This window comes from Protopterus annectens, chromosome 8.part0 (genome assembly GCF_019279795.1).
Source record: "Protopterus annectens isolate FY-2018-M chromosome 8.part0, PAN1.0, whole genome shotgun sequence".
Lineage (NCBI taxonomy): Eukaryota > Metazoa > Chordata > Ceratodontiformes > Protopteridae > Protopterus > Protopterus annectens.
The window spans coordinates 770,577,683-770,601,717 of NC_056741.1; the positions used below are offsets into that span (position 1 = coordinate 770,577,683).

A 24,035-nucleotide genomic window follows, 5' to 3' on the forward strand; every position below is an offset into this window, starting at 1 on the left:
CTGCCTTGGCCTTCCCCCATACTTGGAATGCTCAAATACAGTTGCAGGAGGTAGGGAAGTTCTTGTTGCGTTCGTGTTTCTAGTACGCAGTATTTTGTAATCGAAACCTGGTTCTCCAAGCCTTGCAATCAGCTTATCCTCGTGGCCTGATTTATTTGTAAGTCAACTTTTGTTACAATCTAATTTACGATAGTTGCAGTTTAATTTCTTCTGCTTTGTTTTCTTTTACTAGAATAAGGTTGTACAACTTGCCGGTTTTGTGTTTGGCTTCTGTAGTGGATTCACGGTGTGCATGTGGTCTTTGTTACTTATGTTGGTTGATAATAGCAACTGATTTGTCGTAATTGCTGCAACTGATTTGCAAAAGGTGCATCTGTTTTTGTGCGCATAACTGCCATTGTAATCTACCTATCTCTTTTTTTACACTCGCTAAGCTGTTTTTTTTTTTGTTGTTGTTTGTAACGCTCATTAAACAGCTTAACGAGTGTAACAGAAGGGTTAGCTAGATTTACGATCACACAGATGTTCATCATGCATACAGCTGCAGTAATAACATATGGGTTCTCTGCCGTCAGGCGGTCCCTCGGTCGGCCGAATTCCAAAGTCTAGGTCCGGCGTCGGTTGTTGTCGCTTCTTTTCCTGACGTCAGTGAGGCAGGAGTATATAAGGCACAGCCGACGCCATTTTCTTCAGTCTTTTTTTGCCGCACGGTGCCCGAAGCAGAAGCAGTTCGCAAGTGCCGGTCGGCCAGCTCCTGAATTTACGAAAAATTTGGAAACCGAAGTCTTCATTAAAGCTAAGTACCCCGTTGGGGAAACTTTTCTTGCCTCAGACCGATGTCAGAAAAAGTTAACAATTGTATTTCTTGTGGGAAGCAAATACCGCATAAGGATTTCCATTCCCTCTGCATGCCTTGTTTAGGCCCAGACCGCGACGTCTCGGGCTGTCACTTTTGTGCTACTTTCAATAAACGCACTATCAAGCGTCGGGCGGAGTTCGCCCAACATTTATTTGGTAAAGCATTTGATTATAAAATGTCGTCGGAGACTCCGACTACCGTTTTGTCCAAAAAACGCAAGGACCGACATGCGAGGTCCGCGGTCTCCACCGACACCACGCCAAAACCAGCTACACGTGGTCCGGTTCTCAGCGAGACGCCTATGCAGTCCCTGACTACCGACGACACTTCCTTGGCGGGGTCTTCTGTACCCGAGACCGCAGGTACCTCGGCCCATACCCAGACTACAACCACCGAAGCCACTGTGAGCGTTGAGTCTCCTAATGTGGACAGGTCCACTTCCACCCATGGTGTCTTTAGACCCTCATCTTCCTTTTCCATTAAGGCCTTTACTATGTCCAAATCAGCCAGGCATCCCAAGAGGCCTAATACACAGGGCCCATCCACAAGCCCCATGCCTAAAAAACAGATGCTTAAAATGGCTGAGGATTTAATTACTCTTATCAGGGGTTCTCAACCCCCTCCTGACAAGAGGCCCAGAGTGGAGGAAGATTCTCCCTCTTCTGATCAGAGCTCTATTTTTTCAGAACACTCTGATGTAGAAGAGCAATCTTACTCCCCTTTTGAAGATTCTGATGCAGAGCAATCCATTCCTTCTGTATCTCCTCCTGAGGATTATTCTTTTGGGGAAACCTTGCACACTTTGAGGGAACACTTCCATTGGGAAGGCCAAGACTGTTCTGATTCCAAGAAAAGACTGAGGGAATTTCTTTTGTTACCTCAACACAGACCTCTGGCGATACCTCCTGACTTGGATGTACTTGATGTTTATTCGGAGGCTTGCCTTAGTCCGGATTCCCTGCCTCCTGCCCCAGTCAAGCCTGATAGGTACTACAGAGTTCCTAACTCTCACCAGTTTCTTTTCAAAAGCCATAATGCTGACCCTGAAACCATTTCTCAAGGCCCCAAGGGAATGAAGGCCTCTACTGCTAAGAATCCACTACCTTCCGAAAGAGAGTCAAGATCCTTAGAAAGGTGGGGAAAAAAGGTATATACCTCGGCCACCCTAGCCATGAGGGCCTTAAATTGTCAGTTTCATATGCTTAAATATCAGCAGTTTCTGTTATCACAATTAAGAAATAAAATGTCTCAACCTGAACAACCAGATTTGAAGGAGTTGCAGGATATGATGCATAGTGCAGAACAAGTGGGTAAACACACCTTACAATGTGGTTATGATGCCCTAGAGGCCTCAAGTGGAGCTGCAAGTTACAGGATCAGTCATTCGTAGGCATGCATGGCTTAGGGGGGAAATCTTGCCTGATCATGTGAAAGCTAAATTACTAGATGCTCCTTTACAAAAGGATGTGCTATTTGGTACTAATGCTGAGGAGATACTACGGAAAATGGAAGAAAAAGCCAAATCTATGCAAACTGTCAAAGCTTTTCTACAGGTTCAACCACCACGTTTTAGCAGAAATTGGCCTTCTAAAAACTGGTCCTTTCCAGCCACGGACAGGCTCCAAAGAGGTACGTATAGGCACACAAGGGGCAGAGGTCAATCACAAGGATCTTATAGAGGCAGGCAATGGCAAGCTCCAGCACCAAGAGGTGGCGAAAACGGTGCACAGCAATACAGGAAAGAAACCCAATATCTTCCCCCTTTCCATGCCAAGCAAGTCTCAGCTGGCAGCACCCTTGGGAGGAAAGCTGGCATTATTTGCAAGAAATTGGCATATGGTCACAACAGACAAATGGATCCTGGACGTTATAAACAGAGGCTACAGATTTCATTTTCACACACTTCCAAAAATGAGAGGCACGCCAAACGTGCCACACAATCAAAGGGCAGAGGCACAACTACAAATTTCAAAGCTCATAGACATGAAAGCAATTCAAGAGGTACCTACTCACGCACAAGGCCAAGGTTTTTATTCTAGGCTATTTCTGGTACCAAGGAAAGGAACCGACTGGAGACCCATTTTGGACTTATCCATCCTAAACACATTCTTACTCGTACCAAAATTCAAGATGCTCACATTACAGCAGCTTCTTCCCATGCTGGGCAAGGGGTTTTGGCTGGTAACATTGGACCTCAAGGAGGCATACCTGCATGTCCCAATCAGACAAAGCTGCAGAAGATACCTCAGATTTCTTGCAGGTTCAATCCACTATCAATTCTCTGCATTGCCCTTTGGCTTATCTACTGCGCCCAGAGTATTCATGAAATGCCTGGCATCAGTAATTGCCTACTGCAGACTTCAAGGGATACAAATTTACCCTTATTTGGACGACTGCCTGATCCAAGCGGACAGCAAGCGCATACTTCTGGAACATCTGGCTTATGCAACACGGTTACTGAATGCTCTGGGATACACAAACAACAAAGAGAAATCCAGGCTAACACCAGCTCAGAAAACAGCTTTCCTGGGTGCCAACTTGGACACAAACACCCAGATGGCCTATCTTACGCCAGAAAAGCAGAGGCAACTAACTCAGTACTTCAAAATGCTAGCAAATTGTACCAGGCTTACTGCAAGGAAAATCCTGCAGGCTCTGGGCTTCATGGCATCTTGCATTCTTTTAATCCCATGTGCAAAGTTGCATATGAGGAAACTTCAATGGTACCTAAAAAATCTATGGTCTCAACACAGCCACAGTTTGGAAACAGTAATACCAATAATTCCAAGTTTGCAAAAGGAATTTCTATGGTGGGCTCAAGCATGTCAAACAAACACAGGTCTCCCATTCTGCAAGCCTCAAGCAAATCAAGTCATCACAACAGATGCCTCAGATTACACCTGGGGGGCACACATGACATTCATGGCAAATGGTCCCAAAAGGAAAAGCACCTTCACATCAATCAAAAAGAAATGCTAGCAGTAATAAATGCAATTACAGCTTTCAAGGACCTCCTGCATCCAGGACAATTATTGATAAGAACAGACAACACCACAGTTATGTGGTACATAAACAAACAAGGAGGAACACATTCATACCCCCTGTGCAGACTAGCCATGACACTTTGGAACTTGCCTCTGGAATGGCAAATCGAACTTCAAGCACAGTACTTGCCAGGTTTGGAAAACACACTGACAGACAATCTAAGCAGAAATATGTCAGATCCACACGAATGGAAATTGCATCCTCAAGTGTTTACAAAGATAATCCAAACGTGGGGGAGGCCAGACATAGATCTCTTCGCCTCCCACAGGAATCATCAATTGGAAAAGTTTTGTTCAAGGACCTTTCATCCAAAGGCCTGGAGAGTAGACGCCCTTTCATTCAGTTGGACAGCATGGACAGTTTACGCTTTCCCACCTCTGCCTCTTCTGCCCAAGGTGCTGTTGAAAGCAAGAACAGAGAGACCAAAGATGATACTGATTGCTCCAGACTGGCTAAGACAACACTGGTACCCACTCCTGAGGAGCCTAACACATACTCCTCCCTGGTCCCTACCTCTAATGCCTCTTCTGCTGACTCAGCACAACTACAAAACTCTTCACAGTCAGCTGAAAACACTCAATCTCGCTGCATGGAAAATTCCTTAACACCTCAACAGACCTTACTCCCCAAAGAGGTACAGGATGTCATTTTGGAGGCCAGAAGGCCATCTGCTAGAAAGGCTTACTCAGCAAAATGGAAACGGTTTTGCTCTTGGAATGAGAAAAAAGGCCAGGACCCTACAAAACTAAATTTGCCTCAGGTATTACAGTATCTAGCTGAGCTGCTGAACAGTGGACTTTCATTTTCCTCCATAAGAATCCATGCCTCAGCCATTTCTGCAGAATTCAACACGGATCCACCCTTATTCTCTCACCCACTCTTAAGACAGTTCCTCAGAGGGGCTAAGAATATAAGACCACCAAGGAAACAACCAGTGCCAGCCTGGGATCTTAATTATATTCTAGAAAAATTAACCTTGCCTCCCTTTGAACCAGCTGCCTCAACAGATTTGCAACATTTGTCCTGGAAAACAGCCTTCCTTCTAGCCATTACCTCAGCTCGTAGGGTTTCGGAACTACAAGCCCTCATGGCTGTGCAGCCCTTTCTCATCTTCCATCAGGACAGGGTTTCCCTTCGAACCAACCCATCATTTATGCATAAAGTGGTATCCAGGGTAGCTTTAAATCAAGCCATACACTTGCCTACCTTTTACCCCAATCCTCAAAACAAAGGGGAAAGGCTGCTACACTCTTTGGACATCCATAGACAGCTACGTTATTATTTGGACAGAACAAAGCATTTTAGGAAATCAGAACAACTTTTTGTGTCCTATGCTGTAGGAGCTCAAGGGAAGCCAGTGACTAAACAGACAATTTCAAAATGGATAGGCCACTGCATACGGTTTTGTTACTCCTATCATGGAAAATCTGTCCCTACGGGCATCAGATCCCACTCCACCAGGGCCACAGCTACCTCTACAGCCTTCCTCAGAGGAGTTCCTACCAAAGATATTTTGGAGGCAGCCACTTGGAGTTCTGTACATACCTTCACAAGACACTACCACCTTCCTTTATATTCCAAAACTAGAGCAGGCTTTGCTACTGCTGTGTTGCAGGGCATTCTGGCTCATCCCAGTTTTACCTAGTGCATACCACCCTGTGCATAGCTTTGGGATTCTACCCATATGTTATTACTGCAGCTGTATGCACGATGAACATAGTACAGTTTTGTACCTACCATAAATGTAGATGTTTGAGTGCTAATACAGCTGCAGTACAGATTTCCCTCCCTCCTTCCCCTCTTGGTAAAGGCTTAGGACCTAACCCCTCTTCATACAACCTGTTTGGGTTATCCTTCTATGGTATATTTGCTTGCAACTACTGTTTTTTGATTACATTGCATTGCATGTATATAAATATAATTTATGTATTGCCTTCCTACTGTGGGCACCTGACATCTGGGGCAAGAAAGACTGAAGAAAATGGCGTCAGCTGTGTCTTATATACTCCTGCCTCACTGACTTCAAGAAAAGAAGCGACAACAACCGACGCCGGTCCTAGACTTTGGAATTCGGCCGACCGAGGGACCGCCTGACGGCAGAGAACCCATATGTTATTACTGCAGCTGTATTAGCACTCGAACATCTACATTTATGGTAGGTACAAAACTGTACTTTTTGCACCCAAAACACGAGCTGCTAGGGTCCATAACTATTATTACTGTCAACTATCTGTGCTGGATGCATGTGTTTTTGTGGGCATAACTGCAGTCATAATCTACCTAGCCCTATGTTACACTCGCTACGTTGTTTCTTTATTTTTTATTTTTTGTAACACTCAATAAACTGCTTTAACAAGTATAATAGAAGGGCTAGCTAGATCGTGATTGCAGTTACCACGTGCTGTTGTCAGTCCGCACTGAAAGGAGAAGAAACGCATGTAAAACATACAACAATCAGCCCACATCAGATCTGTAATGAAATAGCAGTGCACCAAAGCAGTTAATGGTCGTGTTAACTTGGCGGTGTCATATTCGACAAAGGGATTGCTGATCTGTTATATTTGCTCTGTTTCCACTTTAAATTGATATAGGACTGCGTATAGGAATCCCTGCAGGACTGAGTGAGCTGTTGCAGAGCTTTACCATGGAGGCGCTGAGAAACCAGCCGTTTGACCTGCTCGAATTGCCTTGCAGTACTTCCAGTTGAAAGAGAATAAGAGTAAAGGAGCAGGATGCTTCCTCTTAGACTCGATATGTGTCTGTCATGCCTGAGGTTACAGTTTGAGTGTTTTAATTTGCAAAGGCTACGTGGTAGTAGGAATTAACATAACTGGTATGAATGCTTACACACATAGACAAACAAAGGCTATCAGAGGTTTGAGAATGTCAAACCAATGTTCCCAGTTTACGAATAAAGCTTCCATGAAAGACTCCGTTTGCATAGGAGCAAATTAGGTGACCAAGAACCCCCACACCATTTCTCTCACGATGGAGAAACTGGCATAAGCTACAAGCACCCATCATTCTCTGCCTGGCTCTTTCTTTGCCAAAGCAGCTAATAAAACTCAAATTGCCTGGATCGCATTCAGAGCTTCATCCCTGTATGGCATATAGCAAGGTTTGTTTTTGATATGTTTGGTTAGTTTATGCTTTATTAGTTTAAAGTTTTGAATGCAATGAGTAAAAATATTGTAAAACAGATTGTTTTCCTTCTCAGTACTTTAATTTTGGATCATTCAGATAGATTTTAGTTTTATATTCTGTATTCAAAAGTAGTTCATCTGCTGTAATACAGTTCTTGCCAGGATAGTTTAAGAAGGTTGATACAATACCTAATGCTTTGCGTCCAATTCTGAAATTAAAGTATAGAGTTTTGTGTCTGTAATTGGAGGATAGCCACATATGATAAACAACAGTAGTTAATGTCTGTTACAATTTATTTTGATTTACAAAATCTAGTAATAATTTGGATCACATTTTTGTAACATTGTAATTTGCCTAATCAATGTATGGTTATTTGATAACTCGAAGAATTAAGTTATTATCTTTAGTATTAGCCCTGTTGTAAGCCTTGTAAGGACGTTTCATGTTGCCTTTATTGACATTTACAGTGTTCTGTAATACCCAAGGATGTCATGTTCAGGCTTATATGATGCTGTTTTATAATTTGTATCAAGCTGCATAACACTCTTCCTGGGTAAGTGGAAATTTCTGTTTAGCATCTGCCTCAGGATATTTTATTGCTAATATGTGAAAGGGAATAGAGGAGCTTATGTGATTTTCACTCAATTTTTTAATGTTTGAAAAAAAAAAGAATTAAAAAGGAAATTTAGTTCATTTAATGCCATTAAACTATAAACTATTTATAACAGGTTATACAGAACAGACTAAGGAAGCATTTAAGGAAGTTAATTCCAGGCATACCAGAGATGTAGTTTAATGCAGGGGAGCAAATATTTTATTAAATCATTAAAACACATTCTGATATTTTTAGTTTTTTTTAATGAGGCGGAACAGTTTTGTTAATAATTCTATTTGTTAACCAGGTAGGCCCACTGGACACAATCTCTTTTCAGGGGTGACCTCTGGTACAATTGATGGTTAAGTTACTTGCTCAAGGTCACATAGTGGGAAATTAAAGGCTGAGGGCAAGAAACCCTGTATCACAGGAAGGTACAGCTCATAACTTTATCGTTTGCACCAAGTGCCACCAATTTAGTTATATTGTATGTTATATTTCTTTCTTGCCATTTTATTACCAGTTCAGTGTGCTGAACAATCACAGCCCTTAAGGCTAAACAACACACCTGATACACTTGTAATAGGTGACTCTATCGTCAGGCACACTGACATCCCGCTCACCAGGCTGAACAAGGAGAAGGTCACGGTGAGCTGCCTGTCGGGCGCTAGGATCCGCCACATAACACAAGCACTCAGGTCACTCCAAGGCAAGTACAAATATGACTCGGTCATTGTCCATGCTGGTGTGAATGACCTGTGACGCACCTCCCTGGACTACATGAAAAGAGACATAGAGGAGCTCTCTGAGTATGTAGTCCAGGCCGGTATGACCCTGACCTTGAGTAGCATCTTACCCTCACCAAGAATGATGCCACAATATGAAGACAAGATGATCAATTTCAACAATTGGCTTATGTATTGGTGTCATTCAAAGGGGATCCAATGCCTGGGATGACATGCTCGACAAGCCATGATGCTTCGCTAGGCACGGCTTGCACCTGTCACCCCTGGGCTTTCGGATATTGGCAAAGGCTCTTGCTTCCCCCATAGTGCCTTTTTTAGGCAAGGCTGAAAAGATAAACCCACCTCCATAGGTATCACAAGGGATAAGAAACTGAGTAATGCTACTCAATGCCAGAAGTCTAAACCTCAAGATGCACGCACTCGAAACTCTCCTTAGCATGGAGAACATCGATATCCGTGCAGTAACAGAAACCTGGTTCAAGGCTCTCGACAGCACCCCAGCACTACCAGGTTATACCTCATACCATGCTTTTTGGCCCCAAAACTTGGACCGAACCACAAAAGGAGGGGGAGTATCAATATTCGTCAAAGATACCCACACCTCCAGGTTGGTGGCACAGCACGAAGCATCAGAGACTATCCATGTGCAACTAACAGTGGGTAAAACTGCCTTCCAGTTTATAGCCTGCTACAGACCACCCTCCCAAACCCAGGAACCCCACTCGGCCTTCCTGAGAACACTGGAAAATATGAAGGTCTCTCCAAACACCATTATATTGGGCGACTTCAACTACCCAAACCTAGACTGGGAACATTACTCTAGCTCCAACACCCTAGCCCAAAGGTTCCTAGAATTTATAAACTCAAATGCTATAGAACAACTTGTTACCACTCCCACAAGAGGGGAAAACATACTGGACCTGATCATCACCAACATGGGGACTCTATGCTCCAGACCAGAAGTGTATCCCTCACTGGTAAGATCAGACCATAAACTAATGTCACTGGATATTCACATCCCGACCCCACCCCCTGCCCAAAAAGCCACAGTGAAAAACTTCTCTAAAGCAAATTTCACACTCCTCAAAACCGAGGTGGAATCCTTCAAAGCCCCTGAGCCTGTGGAAAATATGGCCCAGACCGCAGAATCATTTATAAACGCATTCTATGAACACCTTCAGGAATGCATGGATAATGCAATCCCAAATAAAACCAAGACCCAATCCTCCAAAGGCAGACGTCCTGTCTGGTGGACCCCAGCCATAAACAAACTATACAATAGAAGGAGGAAGCTACTACATGATAGAGCAAAATCCCAAAAAGGGAAGGCATCTCTGATCAGTATTAGCAAAAAACTACGGGCACTCATAAAATCGTCTAAGGCCAGCTTCGAGAGAGAAATTCCACAGGACACTAAGGATAATCACAAGGCTTTCTTTAGTTATGTTAGGAACCTGGGTGGGAATTCCCAGATATGCTCAGAATTAGTCCAAAATGACAAAAAATACATCAAACCCACAGACATTGCCAACATCCTAGCTGACAGGTTCAGCGCAAACTCCCCCCCCCCTCCCCACCAAAAGGGCAAATATCTATCCCAGAAGAGTGCTGCCCCCCTGACATCTCAGATGATCAGGTAAGAGCCGCCCTCTCCAAAGCAAAAAACACAGCATCAATGGGACCAGACGGTGTCCCGGGCTGCGTCCTACATGAACTCCAAGAAGAGCTAAACCCAAACATAAAACTACTGTTCAATCTCAGCCTTACTACAGGATATGTACCCAAAGAGTGGCGTACAGCAACAGTGGTCCCTCTCCACAAAGGTGGTGCCTCAACGGATCCTGGAAACTATCGCCCCATAAGCCTGACTAGCTTGGTCTGCAAATGGAAAGGATCATCATGGATCTTGTAAATAAAGATATTGGGGACCTACAGACACTGGAGCCTACCCAGTTCGGCTTTGTTAAGGGCAGATCTGCCTCTTAAACCTGGTTGATTTCTTTGAAACAGTCACCAAGGCCATTGATGAGGGGAAGGTGGTCCACACAGCCTACCTGGACCTCGCAAAAGCCTTGAATACAATACCCCACTCGGGCATTATAGATAAGCTCACCAGCTTAAATATAAACCCCTATGTCACTAGATGGATTGCAAACTGGCTCAAGGACAGAACCCACATGGTTAGAATTGCTGGAGCCATGTCAGACTCCAAACCAGTTACAAGTGGCATCCCAGAAGGCTCAGTCCTGGGACCTCTCTTGTTCGGTATATATTTCTCGGAGGTACAGGCCAACACGAAAGGACTGTGGCTGACCAAGTTTGCAGATGACTGCAAACTGGGCGCCATAATCGACTCTCCAGCCGACACAAGCATCCTCCAAAAGGGCCTCATAGAAACAGATAACTGGTGCCAGAGCCATGGCCTCAAGCTAAACGCCAAAAAGTGTATAGTCATCCCCTTTGGCAAAAACAAAGTGCCCACAAATTACCACATAGGTGGTAATCCATTAAGTACAGAAGACGTAATTAGGGACCTGGGGACCCAAGTTGATAGCAATCTCTCATTTGACAACCACGTGGTTAGAAAAACATTTTATATAGCCCACCTAATCATGAAGGGATTCACATCTAGATCAGGGGAGGTCATCATGCCTCTTTACTCATCCCTCATCAGGCCCATATTTGAGTACAATGCCCCTTTTGGGATGTACCTTACCAGACACCTGCAGCAACTGCAAAGACCACAAAAGTACCTCACCAAGAGGATCAAAGGGCTCAAACAGATGCCATATACTGCCCGGTTAAAGAAACTCCAGCTCTACTCAGTGGCATACCGCCTGCTCAGAGGCAATCTGTGCCTGACGTATAAAGCCATGTCCAACCCAGAATTAATGGATATGCTGCACCTCAGAAAATCCAAATCCCATCGAGCTACGCACTCGAGAGACTTGAACCTCAGCACTGAAATAAATAGGACATGCTGGAGGGACAGATTCATAACCCAGAGGCTCCCTTCACTCTGGAATAAAATCCCAGTCCAGGTTAGGCAGAGTCCCTCATTGACTCTCTTCAAGAGGAATCTTGATGAGTGGATGGGAGATCGTAGGTTTACCCTGGGTCTCACTTCTGTGTCACTGTTAGACAGAGGCACAGTATACTAACCTTGAAAAAGGGCATAGCAAAATTAATTTAAAATGGGTGGCGAAAGCCAAACACACTCTGGCTAGGCTTATAAATGCCCTAGGGCAGATAGCCTAGTATGAACCTATTACAGGCAAAGTCTGACTGGGTAACAGCCCATTTTCAATGGAGGCCTAGGGAGAAAAATCTCTGAAGTATTACAAAACATTTTAAAAACAATAATTTTGCAGTCTTTAAAAATAATGTGAAAAATAATTACAGTTTAAATAATTAAAACACATTACACATAATATGAAAACATTGGTTAGGAATAGATACAATAAGAGAACATTTAGCAAATTTATAGAGAAATTGATGGTGCTGCGGTAGCGTTGTCACCTCACAGTAAGACGCTGTCCGGTTCGATTCTCAGCTAGAGCGTCTTCTGCATGGAGACATGCGTGAATGGGCGTACCTTCGTTGAAGGTTGTGCGTCAGGGCTGGTAACTCAGGACGTAAAAATCAACTACCAATCATTAGCAAACCGGAGTTCCGCTGTGATGACCCCTAAACCGGGAAAAGCTGAGAGACACAAATAGAGAACTTAAAGATAAGCTAGTATAATAAAACATAAATTGTAATACTAAGTGAGAGAAAAGCTGGCTTGTGGTATATTTAGAGAGAAAGCCAAGGAGATGAAATTGATAGAAGGAAGTAAGTGAAGAAGGGAGAGTAAGGAGATGAAAGGTATGAACAGGTATTTCTTCACATTTAGGGATATAATTATCCTGGCATTGAGCAAGAACAGAGTCAGCTTTTGGATAGGAAACCTTTCCAAATGATTTTGAAGGATGTGGGCGGTACTGACCTAATGGCTAGAAATAAGGAGTTCTAGGCCTTAGCAGCTTTGTACAAATACAGACAATGCCCACCATATTTGATAAGTTTGTGTACATCTGTGCCAGCTTTTCTCAGGTGCGTGTGTGTGTCAGCAGCTGGGAACAGAGACACAGAACTTAAAAGTGATCAGTGTGGAGTTTTGTGTGGGCCTGGAGAGAGGAGGAGAGGCCAGCCTCAGGTCTGAACCATGTTCCCTGTGTGATACAGAGAGCTACATCTGAAAATACCATGTGAATCCATTTTTGCTCTTAGTGACCGTCCATCACCAGGGGTCAGTGGTGAGGATGGAGTCTCGATTGCTGGCCTGGACAGGATCCCGTTACAGTTCTAACCAATTAAGGCTTGTTATTGCAATGCAGTGGTGCGTTCGGAAAGGGGTATTAGTTGCAAATTTAGTAACTTTGTTATATCATTGTTCAAGTTTTAATTTTTGTGATGCCTGAATGTTAGTAAGAATGGGAGTACCATAAAGAATTGTAGGGAAGAGAAAATTAGTGGCAAGTATAGCTTTAATTGTGCTGGTGAGAAAGTTTTTGGTCTTATTTTTGATTAGTTATTCCTATGCAATTGTGTATATGCATGTTGAATTTAAGATTATCATCCCTAATAATATGATATGAGGAATGACTTCAATGATTATATTAGCAAGGGAGAAGACTTTAAATTTTGTTTTTCTTGAGAGAGTGATTTGGGGAAAAAGTAGTAACTTTATTTTTTTGGGTTGAGCATGAGTTGTAAGTTACAAAGCCATGTTTCAGTTGCTGTTAAAGCTTCTTGAGTAGTTTGTGGAGGTGTCATTTTGTCAGATGTGAAAATGAGTGTGGGGTCATCTGCATACTGTATTAGTGAGCATAATTGTTAACACTGTGCAGCTCATTAGTTATGTGAAAATTTGTGCAGCACTAAAAACATGGGTTTTAGCAGGGCCACACTACTGTGTCAAAGTGCAGATTATGAAGCCTACTTTCACAGTTATAACTAAAGTAAGCATGCCATCAAAATAAAACTGACAATTTCAAGTGTATTATATGATAAATGTGCATGTTCACCAGAAATTTATAATCAAATTAATTACAAATACTCTACAGGTTCATAACAGATTATTCCATACAATCATGAAAATGGATTAGAAGTCATTGAAGTCCTTTATGTGGGTAGCTTTTTTTATAGAGCTGCATAATCTGTTACTGTAGCAAAGCAAGTCCTTACTGATGTCACAACTAAACTAAAGTTTGATGATAACAACAGTCACTGGTGTCTGTGAATGATAAAGCCAACAAAATTCAATAGTTGTAATAATGGATGCCTGAGATCTGATATACAGTACATCCATCAGATGGTGAGCATGTTTCCTAAGGGAAAATGTTGCCACTTGATGCACCTTTCCCCAAATATTTTGGCTGCTTGTACATGACCACAACAGGTGCACATACTGAGTGTGTACTTTACCACATCTACATCATGTCCTATCTGCCCACATTTACATCCCTAGCTACACTGTTCACCATTTGCTGGAGTTATGAGCATAAAATATATTTTTTATAATGTTGAGCTGTACTGCAGGCAGATATCCAGGAAGGTTAAGGGTCAACAGCTTTATTCAGTCATTTGGTGACAAGTCTTGACTTAAAATCCAAGATGACCATCAAAGATATCTTCACTATTGTTGTCCAGGACTTGGTAAATTACTGATAGCTGGTGTTCTCTTGCTTTAAAATTAAGATGTACTCATCAATCCATTTTCTGTTTCCATCTTTGCTATCATTTGCGGATGACTCCAGGCTCCTAATCGGTAGAAACTCCCACCACAACATAGTGTTCAATATCTCTAACTGCATTCTATAAAAGTTATAAAACATTCTTCTTGTATTAAGTTCATCCAAAAGCAGATTGGTTATTGCCCCAGGACTCCCAGTGTACGACCTTGTTATTAATTTTATGTTGTCCATTCGATCATATGTACTTACATTGAAGAAAGGATGTGTACATTGTCCTTCTACTGATCAGTAGTTTCAGTAACCTTACTTCATGGCCCCAGGTCACAGACTTGCCTTCTGTTTCAATGTGGGGATTTTGACTGGAAAAGCTGTATTACTGTTAGCTCTGATAATATCCATATAGGCCATGGGTTCGATCTGGCTTGGATGAAATGTATTAGGTTTGTTGCTTGTGTGTAACACATAGCACTTAACTGTCCAGATTTTTGCCTCATATGTTTAGTCTTTTCCTCATAAAACTAGTGGCTTTCTGGCAAATCACCGAGGACTGAATTCACTAAATAATGACAGAAATGTAAGTTTCAGTGTTCATATCCTTCAGAAAATGCATGCCAACACAGAAATGTTTATTCTACAACTTTCCAAGTTTATACAAGCAATATTTAAAATTTGATCTTTACTTTGAGGCCTTTGTCCAGATTTCTTGTGCTAAGAGGTTGAGAGGTGTGGTGTAACATACAAAATCTGACAGGCACAGACTTGCATTTTTTTGACACCATTAGTTTCTTCCTTGCTATGCTGGGATGAATGTTTTTCAAAAGAAAGGTAGATGGATGCTCCTTTAAATCAGGACTGCCTGTTTGGCAACACGGCTGAGGAAGTTCTTAAAAAGATGGAAGATAAAGCTAAATCTATGCAAACTGTTAAAGATTTTTTACAAGTTCAGCCTCCTAGGTTTAGTAGGCACTGTCCCTCTATGCATTGGTCCTTTCCAGGCCCTTCCAGGTCTTCTCAAGCCAAACCCAGACACAGCAAAACCCCCAGGTTTCAGTCCCAGGTGACTCGCAGAACTAAGCAGTGGGGGGCCTCCACTCCCAAGTCTGGGAATAATAAGACTCCTCCCTATGGTAAACTGTCTCAATGACTTCCTTTTAAAATTTCCAAGCACTTATCAACTGACTGCCCCTTTGGAGGGAAGATTGCTCTTCATGCAAAGAATTGGAAACTCATTACCCAGGACAAATGGGTTTTAAATATAATGTCCCAGGGATACAGGGATACAGATTTCACTTCCACATGTTGCCAACACCAAATGGGTGGCCGGACCTACCCCCAAATCAGTGGGCAGAGGCCCAAAAACAAGTACTTTCTCTCGTAAGCATGGGGGTTATTCAACTGGTACCAGAAGAGGAAAAGGGACAAGGTTTCTACTCGAGACTATTCCTGGTACCCAGAAAAGACAATTCATGGCATCCTATCCTGGACCTGTCTACTCTAAACACCTTTCTGGGGATTCCAAAATTCAAGATGCTGACTATTCACCAATTACTTCATATGCTAGGCAAAGATGCCAGTTTGGCAACACTAGATTTAAAAGAAGCATACCCGCACATCACAATCAGGGAATTTTGAAGAAGATACCTACACTTCAAAGCAGGCTACACACATCAGTTCTCTGTGTATGGATATATATGTGTGTGTGTGTGGAGATATATATATATATATATATATATATATATATTTTTTTAACATTTGTTACCCAGGAAAGTCCAAAATTTGAATACAGCCTAATAATACTGACCATATCCGTATTTAGAACTGTAAGCATGCTAATCAATGCTTGGCTAATTTGTGGACACTAGCACAAAAGTATTTGATTTTATATTTAAATCCCAGTGTCAAGAATTCAGGTCAAATAGCTAAAAAAATCTACTCCCACTTTAGCTATGTCATTCCCATTCCCACCCACAGTCTGTTATTTTCTTGTATTTTTTTTTTATTCCGGTCTTCTTTGTGCTCCTAGTGTCAACTGATATTGTTATACTATTTGACTGAATTACTCAGGTCTTCTCGTTACTGATACTGAGTCTGTGTTACAGAACAGCTGCACAGTGTAATGTAATGAATGCATACTCAACAGGTTATGTGCAGTAATTATCACCTGTATCTTGGCATGCATACCTTTGCAGTAATGAAAGGAAGGTCATTATCAGATTAGCAATAAGTGTAGTTACAATATAGCAGTTGCTCATTATCACTTTTCTGGGAAAAGTCGCAGCTGCTGTCACTGTTATTCACTTAAGCAGAAGTCGTTATCACTTAGATCAATGCACAAGCCAGGTTGTGTTTTTCCTCAGCTTTGAGTCATTTCAAGCCACCACCACCCCCCCCCCCCCATTCTTCATCTACTGCCTACACTGCTACACTGTCATACATTGTCTGTAGTTCCTTTAGAGGAGATTTACATGTGCCCTTTCTGTGCATACATTGGCTGTATTGCCTTTATAGTTGATTTACATGTACCCTTTCTGTGCCCCCTTGTCAGTTACCAGCCAAGCCCTTATGCACCAAAGCCAGGAAAGTTCCTCTTCAGAGATTTGTGCCAATTGCTCTTGTGTTGGTGGGTGCGTCACGCGGGGGGGGGGTATACCCAGCCATGTATGGTCTCTTAATAAGAGTAGAGTCCGATGTCATCCCAGGATATTTTTTGCTCTGTTACTACAGGCAGCATATTGCCTGATGTGTCACTTATTGTCAGGTGCAGAGTTTTAGCAAGCTTTTATGGGGTGCCAGCGAACATTACATTTTATTTTTTCAGACTAATAATCAGCATACTATAATTTGTGCATTGGCACATCCTTGCAAAACGTATTCTGAGTTTATGCATAGAGTGTTAGTGTTTTCACTTGATTGTAACAGCAGAGCCAATGAAGTAATCCCAGGGGTGTATTTTATGTTAGCCATCCACTCATCAAGGTTGCTATTGAAGAGTGTTAGTGAGGGGCTCAGCCTAATGTAGTTCGGAGTTTTGTTCCAAAGCATGGGGAGTCTGTGACGGTAATCTATCCCTCCAGCATGTTCTACTTATTGTTGTGTCGAGGTTTAGCTCACTAAAGCACGTGGCTCGCAGTGACTTGGACATGGAGTGTGTCCATCAATTCTGAGTTGGACATGGCTTTACGTCGGGCACATATCACCTATGAGTAAGCGATAAGGCAGTGTCTATTTAGCAACCTGTTATTGTGTGATTTCCTCCAGGTTTTTTAAACTTGGTTCTGGGCTTATTGCTGGAAGGCACATCTGTCCCTATCTATGTAGTTATTGACATGATTGTACAGGATTTCTGTGAAAAGTTCTGCATAGGCAGCTGTGTTTTCATGATTTAGAGGGGCTTGATATTTTGACCAGTTATCACTTAGTAGTAGGACTTTTGCCTTAGAATAGTTCATAAATGTTAAGGGGTTAGCTGGGGGTCACAGAATTGATTTTTATTGTGAAGGAGACTGCTTTGTGGTCTGACCTTACCAGCGATGATGCTACAGTAGTGAGTTAGTGTTCTCCCATGCTTTTGAGTACCAAGTTGCATATGTTTATACGTTATAAAATAGTGTGATAGCTTGGTGATCGTAAAAAGGTGGCTGTGTGCTTTGCGAACCATTATGGGTTAGGTGCCGATTGTGCGTTAACGTTATGTTTGTTGCCAAACTATGTTAGTTTGCATGTCTCTTTTGTGCATTATGTAAAGGTCATTGTTTTGCTGTTTAAGCCAGTTGTCATGTTTTATATTCAAATAATAGTCAATTCCTCCGTGGATTGCCCAGAGGGGCTTACAAGCATACCCAAGTGTTTGGCCCAAGTCCAGACATGTGAGTGCGTGATGACCCTGTCTATCATGGCATGCCACGGGTCTGTTTGTTGCTTGCAATCTGTTTTCCCACTGTCTAGCAAACACTTTCAGAGACAAAATATGGGGGGGGGGTGTTTGAGATGTAGTGATTGTGTTGCCAACATTCTGTGCCAGTAATACTGGCGGGAGAGGTGAGGACTAAGACTATAGGTTCTCATGTCTCAAGTTCTAGGCAGTAGAAGGTTGTCACGCTACAAGAGGTAAATGCTGTAGAGTCTCAATGGCCATATCCACCAGACATGCAGGAGAGACTGGAACATTTCCATCCATATTGCCACCTAATCTGAGAGAGTGGCCAGAGAGACCTAAATGGATACAGGGACGAAGGTCTGTGAAGTACTAGTCTGCTCGCGCACAACAGCTGCTAATGGGAGAATATTATGCTGCAATCTGAGTGCAGTAAAATAAAAGTATGCTAATCCTACCATCTATGGCTCTTATTACCTTATGTGTTAGCACCTAGTGTGAATCACAATTGCTTGAACCAAAACTATGAAGCTTGGAATGGCCATTGTACTGTAAACAGGCTACTAGCCAGCATTACTAAAGGCCAAACTATATATGGATATTTGACTGGTGTGGTAATTGAAATGTTACTACCATGTTTGCCAAACATGTCTCTGCATATCATGATATGGGCTTGTGATAGCAGTAGTAATGCGTAAATGTTTTTTACTCATGACTCACCGGCATACATTTGTCTCTGGATTGATCAATTCTTCATTACCTTAGTTTCAAGGACCTTCATACTAAAATTGTGGTGGAAGACATGTTGCTAAACCAGTACTGGAATCTTTGTGGTCTGATCTTACCAGCGATGACGCTACAGTAGTGAGTTAGTGTTCTCCCATGCTTTTGAGTACCAAGTTGCATATCCTTACAGCTCTGTTGTGTGTATGGTCTATCTCGTCCAATGTTTTTGTGTTTACAAAGTCCAGGAATCCCTGGGCATGTAAGTCTGAGGTCGTGTAAGTATCCCTGTATATCGTGGTGCAGTTGAAGTTGCTCAAGAAGACGGTATTGGATTGAATGGTGAGACAAGTTCCTTAGGATTGGATATCAGTACTGGCGGGGCAAGACTGGGGCAATCAGTATCATCTTTGGCTTCTCTTGTCTGACCTTTAGGAGTACCTTGGGGAGGAGAGGCAGTGGAGGAAAGGCATATACTGCTAAGTTTTTCCAGCTGAATGATACGGCGTCCACTTTCCGTGCTTGTCTGTGATAAGTCCTTGAGCAGAATCTTTTTAGTTCGTAGTTGTGAGGAGAGGCAAATAGATCTGTATCCGGGCATCCCCATTTCCTTGTTATCATGCTGAAGACTTGTGGATCTAGTTGTCACCCATGGGGATCCATGAGGTTTCTGCTTGGTTCGTCTGGCAGAGTATTTATCTTTCCTGGCAGGAATTGTGCCTGCAGATGTACTTGGTAAGTCAATGCTGTGTCGCACAAAGTCATGGCTAGTCTGCAACGGTGTTAAGAATGATTGCCTCCCTGCTTGTTTATATACCACATGACCGTGGTGTTGTCTGTCTTTATCAGTAGTTGACCGGGATGAAGTAGGTCCTTGAAGGCTGTCGGAGCATTTTGAACAGCTAGCATCTCTTTTTGATATGTAGATGCATTTGGTTTGAGGACCATGTGCCTTGAATACATCTTCCTGTCATGTGGGCCCCCCAGGCATAATCTGATGCATCCGTTGTTAATGTCTACCTGGCTGGGGGTAAAGTGAACGGATGTCCCTTGTTCTGGTGACAACCCTTTGCCCACCATCGAAACTCCTGTTGCAGGCAGGGAATGAGTTATCCTTGTTTCCAGGCTGTGGCAACGTTGAGTCCAAACAGATTTTAGGTACCATTGAAGTTTCCTCATATGCAGTCTTGCATATGGAATTAGTAGGATGCAGGATGCCATGAAGCTCAAACCCTTTAGAATTTATCTTGCAGATAACTGGGCCTGTGTTGCCAATATTTTGAAATACGTAGTCAGTTGCCCTTGTTTATCTGGCATGCAATAAGCCATCTGGGAAGTTGTATTTAAACTTGCACCCAGGAATATCTCTTGAGAAGGTACTAGTTTTGATTTCATTTTGTTGACTGTATACCCTAGGCATGTTAAAAGTCTCTTTACAAACGCCAGATGCTGTAGTATAAAGTCCTTGTTCTCTGCTTGAATGAGGCAGTCATCCAAGTAAGGATATATTTGTATTCCTTTGTCTGCAGAATGCTGCCAGGCACTTTGTAAAGACCCCGGGCACAGTAGATAAGCCAAAGGGCAGTGCAGAGAATTGGTAATGCATTGAGCCAGCTTTGAATCTGAGGTATCTTCTGCATGTTTGTCTGATTGGGACATGCAGGTATGCCTCTTTTAGGTCTAAAGTCACAAGCCAAGCCTTCTTGCCCAGCATGGGCAGTAGCTGCTGTAAGGTCAACATTTTTGAATGTTGATATATCCAGGTATGTGTTGAGAATAGAAAGGTCCAGTATTGGTCTCCAGGCCTTGTCCTTTCTTGGTACCAAGAGCAGTCTTGAGTAAAATCCTTGTCCTTGCTCTTGCTCTGGCACTTGTTGAATGGCCCCCATGTCCATAAGGGATGCCACTTGTTTTTGTGCCTCTGCCCATTGATTTTTTTGACAGGTCTGGCCAACCATTTGCCCTTGGCAGGGTATGGAAGTGAAACTTGTAGCCTTGTGACGCTATGTCTAGGACTCACCCGACCCACTGGACAGTTCTTTGTAAGCCAGTGTCTGCTAAATCTTGGAGGCTGTACCTGTAAGAAATCCTTGACCGTTTGCATAGATTTAGCTTTGTCCTCCATTTTCCTTAACACCAAACAAGGTATCATGCTGTAATGGAGCATGTAATAATTTTGCTTTGACATGATCAGGCAGATTTTGTTCCTTTAACCAAGCATGCCTCCTAATGACAGAACCCATAACAGCGACCCTGCTGGAGGCCTCCAGGAAATCAAAACCACATTGCAAAGTATGCTTTCCAACTTGTTCAGCTCCATGCAATAAATCCTGCATTTCTTTGTTTTCTGCACATTCAGAATTTATCAACATTTTCTGTTTAAGAAGTGACATGATATATTGCTGATATTTGAGCATATGAAACTAGCAATTTAAGGCCCTTATAGCCAAGGTAGCAGACGTGTAAATTATTTTTCCCCATCTGTCCAGAGCCCTAGAATCTGTCAGAGGGGGTAGGGTTCTTTGCAGTGGAAGCCTTAACCCCTTTGGGACACTGAGAGTTTCTGGGTCTGCAGCAGGGTTTTTGAACAGGAATTTGAGAATCAGGAACCCTGTAGTATCTGTCAGGCTTAACAGGAGCTGGAGGTAAGGAATCAGGAGTCAGGCTAGACTCTGAAAACACATCATCTACAATGTCTAACACAGGTGGAATAGCTAGGGGCCTGTGTTGTGGTAGTAAAAGGAAGTCTCTGAGCCTTTTCTTAGATTCTGAAAAATCTTGGCTCTCCCATTGGAAATGCTCCCTCATGGTATGCAAGGTTTCCCCAAAGGAGTGGTCCTCAGGAGGAGAGGCTGAAGGGATAGATTCTTCAGCATCAGAATCCTCATAGAGAGGAAGGGAGTATTCCTGATCAGAAGAGGAATCGGATGAAATGGAAACATGATCTGAAGATTCATAGTCTGTCTCTTGCATAGACCTCTTATCAGGAGGGGGATGGGAACCCCTGATCAAAGAAATTAAGTCTTCGGCCATTTTCAGCATCTGTTTTTTGGGCATGGGAGCCTGTCCATGAGGTTGTTGTACTTGTTTCTTTGTCTTTAAAGGTGCTTTAGTCTTTGCCTTTGAAGCTGAAGTCGTTTTAATGTATAATTGCGTAGGTCTGAATACACCCTCAGAAGTCGATGCTTGCTCAGCGTCCCTTAAAGGTCATTGTTTTGCTGTTTAAGCCAATCGTCATGTTTTATATTCAAATAATTGTCAATTCCTCAGTGTATTGCCCAGAGGGGCTTACAAGCATACCTAATTGTTTGGCCCAAGGGCAGACATGTCAGCGTGTGATGACCCTGTCTATCATGGCATGCCACGGGTCTATTTGTTGCAGTCTATTTTCCCACTGTCTATCAAACACTTTCAGAGACAAAATATGGGGGGGGGGGGGGTGATTGAGATGTAGTGATTGTGTTGCCAACATTCTGTGCCAGTAATACTGGTGGGAGAGGCGAGGACTAAGACTATAGGTTCTTAAGGTTAACTCATGACTCAAGTTCTAGGTGGTAGAGGGTTGTCACACAACAAGAGGTAAATGTTCTACAGTCTCAATCGCCATATGAACCAGACATGCAAGAGAGACTGTTGCAACATTTATGTCCACATTGCCACCTAATCTGAGAGAGTGGCCAGAGAGACCTAAATGGATACAGGGACGAAGGTCTGCGAAGTACTAGTCTGCTTGCGCACAACAGCTGTTAATGGGAGAATATTTTGCTCCAATCTGACTGCAGTAAAATAAAAGTGTGCTAATCCTGCCATCTACAGCTCTTATTTACCTATGTGTTAGCACCTAGTGTGAATCACAATTGCTTGAACCACAACTATGAAGCTTGGAATGGCAGTTGCACTGTAAACAGTCTACTAGTAATTACTAAAGGCCAGACTACATATGGATATTTTACTGGTGTGGCAATTGAAATGTTACTACCATGTTTGCCTAACCTGTCCCTGCATACTATGATATGGGCTTGTGCCAGCAGTAGTAATGCATAAAAGTTTTTTACTCAATACTCGCCGGCATACATTTGTCTCTGGATTGATCAATTCTTCTCTGCCTTAGTTTCAGGGACCTTCATACTAAAATTGTGGTGGGTGACATGTTACAGACAGCCTGGCTTCAATGTAGCTCATGCTAAACCAGTACTAGAATCTTGCTTGGTGGGCGTGTTTCCTTGGGTGTTCCAGTACTTCGGCACTGTCTTTCAGACTGCATTGCCGATGATGAACCTAACCAGAAGCATATGCAGTCGACCACATTACTGTGCAAAGTTCTACTTGCAATCTGTAGCTGCATTGCTTGTCAGCTGTGTTGGTGCACTTAGGACAGTGCCTCAGCTCATCACTGCAAATGTTGTTCAGGCACGAATGTATGCTTAGAGGAAGATTCAGACGAGCAAGTTGGAGTAACTGGTATGAGTGACAACAACATCGAATGGTTGGCCAACCTAATGGCCTACTTTAGTATAAGATTCCTGTTAAAATATAGGAGGCAGCAGATAATAATGTGCATAATACTACCATACTGGCATGCAGCTCTTGACAATATTTTATTCTTTCAGGTTGTACCGTCTGTTGGCATATAGAGTATATGTTCTGTGGGTGTACAACAATCACAAGCTTGGCTTCGGCAACAGAGTGGTCCTCCCTACTCGCGTGGTGACTCGTGTACGAACAACCTTTCCTGCAGAAGAAAGACATGAGGATTATACTGGATTTCATCCTTTTGAGGGACTGTGGATATTTCAGGACTGAACTGTTATTTGTCAAATTACATGGTGCACAGCAACACTGCGTGGCATCAAAGCAAATCCAAAACACATCGTATTTCATTGATTATGACATCCCTTATGATTTTGTACGACTTGTAATAAACTGGTTTAATCATTATCTGACTCTGAATTTCTTATGTTCGTACGTGCCTAATCGTTATACTGTCTGCATGAACATCTTGTCTCCAAAGGTGGAGCGTGTGTATAGGTTAGTTTATTTTTTCTTTACAGCCGCTGACAACCACGGGCAATGTTGAGCGAGCAGTGGAATCAGTAGTGGGCTAATGGCATACTAATGCAAATAATGCAGTGGTTGATGACAGGCCCTGCAGTGTGTCATCGTGGACATGTGGCTTTCCTTAGCTGTTTTGACACATTATTTCCACAAGTGGAATGCCAGGTGTCTGTTTGTTCCTTGCAATCCATTTTTCCCACTGTCCAGCCAATTCTTTCAGAGAGAATACAGGGGGTGATTGAGATGTAGTGTTTCT

The 24,035-nt window shown here is 42.7% G+C and overlaps 1 protein-coding gene across 1 annotated transcript in view; it reads left to right on the forward strand.

Annotated features, from left to right (window-relative positions):
* TESK2 (testis associated actin remodelling kinase 2) overlaps positions 1–23,662 on the forward strand; it is a 1,590,840-nt gene extending 1,567,178 nt beyond the window's left edge. Inside the window, exon 12 of the transcript XR_006365853.1 lies at positions 23,335–23,662. The gene's annotated coding sequence lies outside the window, so the exon portion shown is untranslated. The remainder of the gene's footprint in view (positions 1–23,334) is intronic.
* Positions 23,663–24,035: the final 373 nt, after the last annotated feature.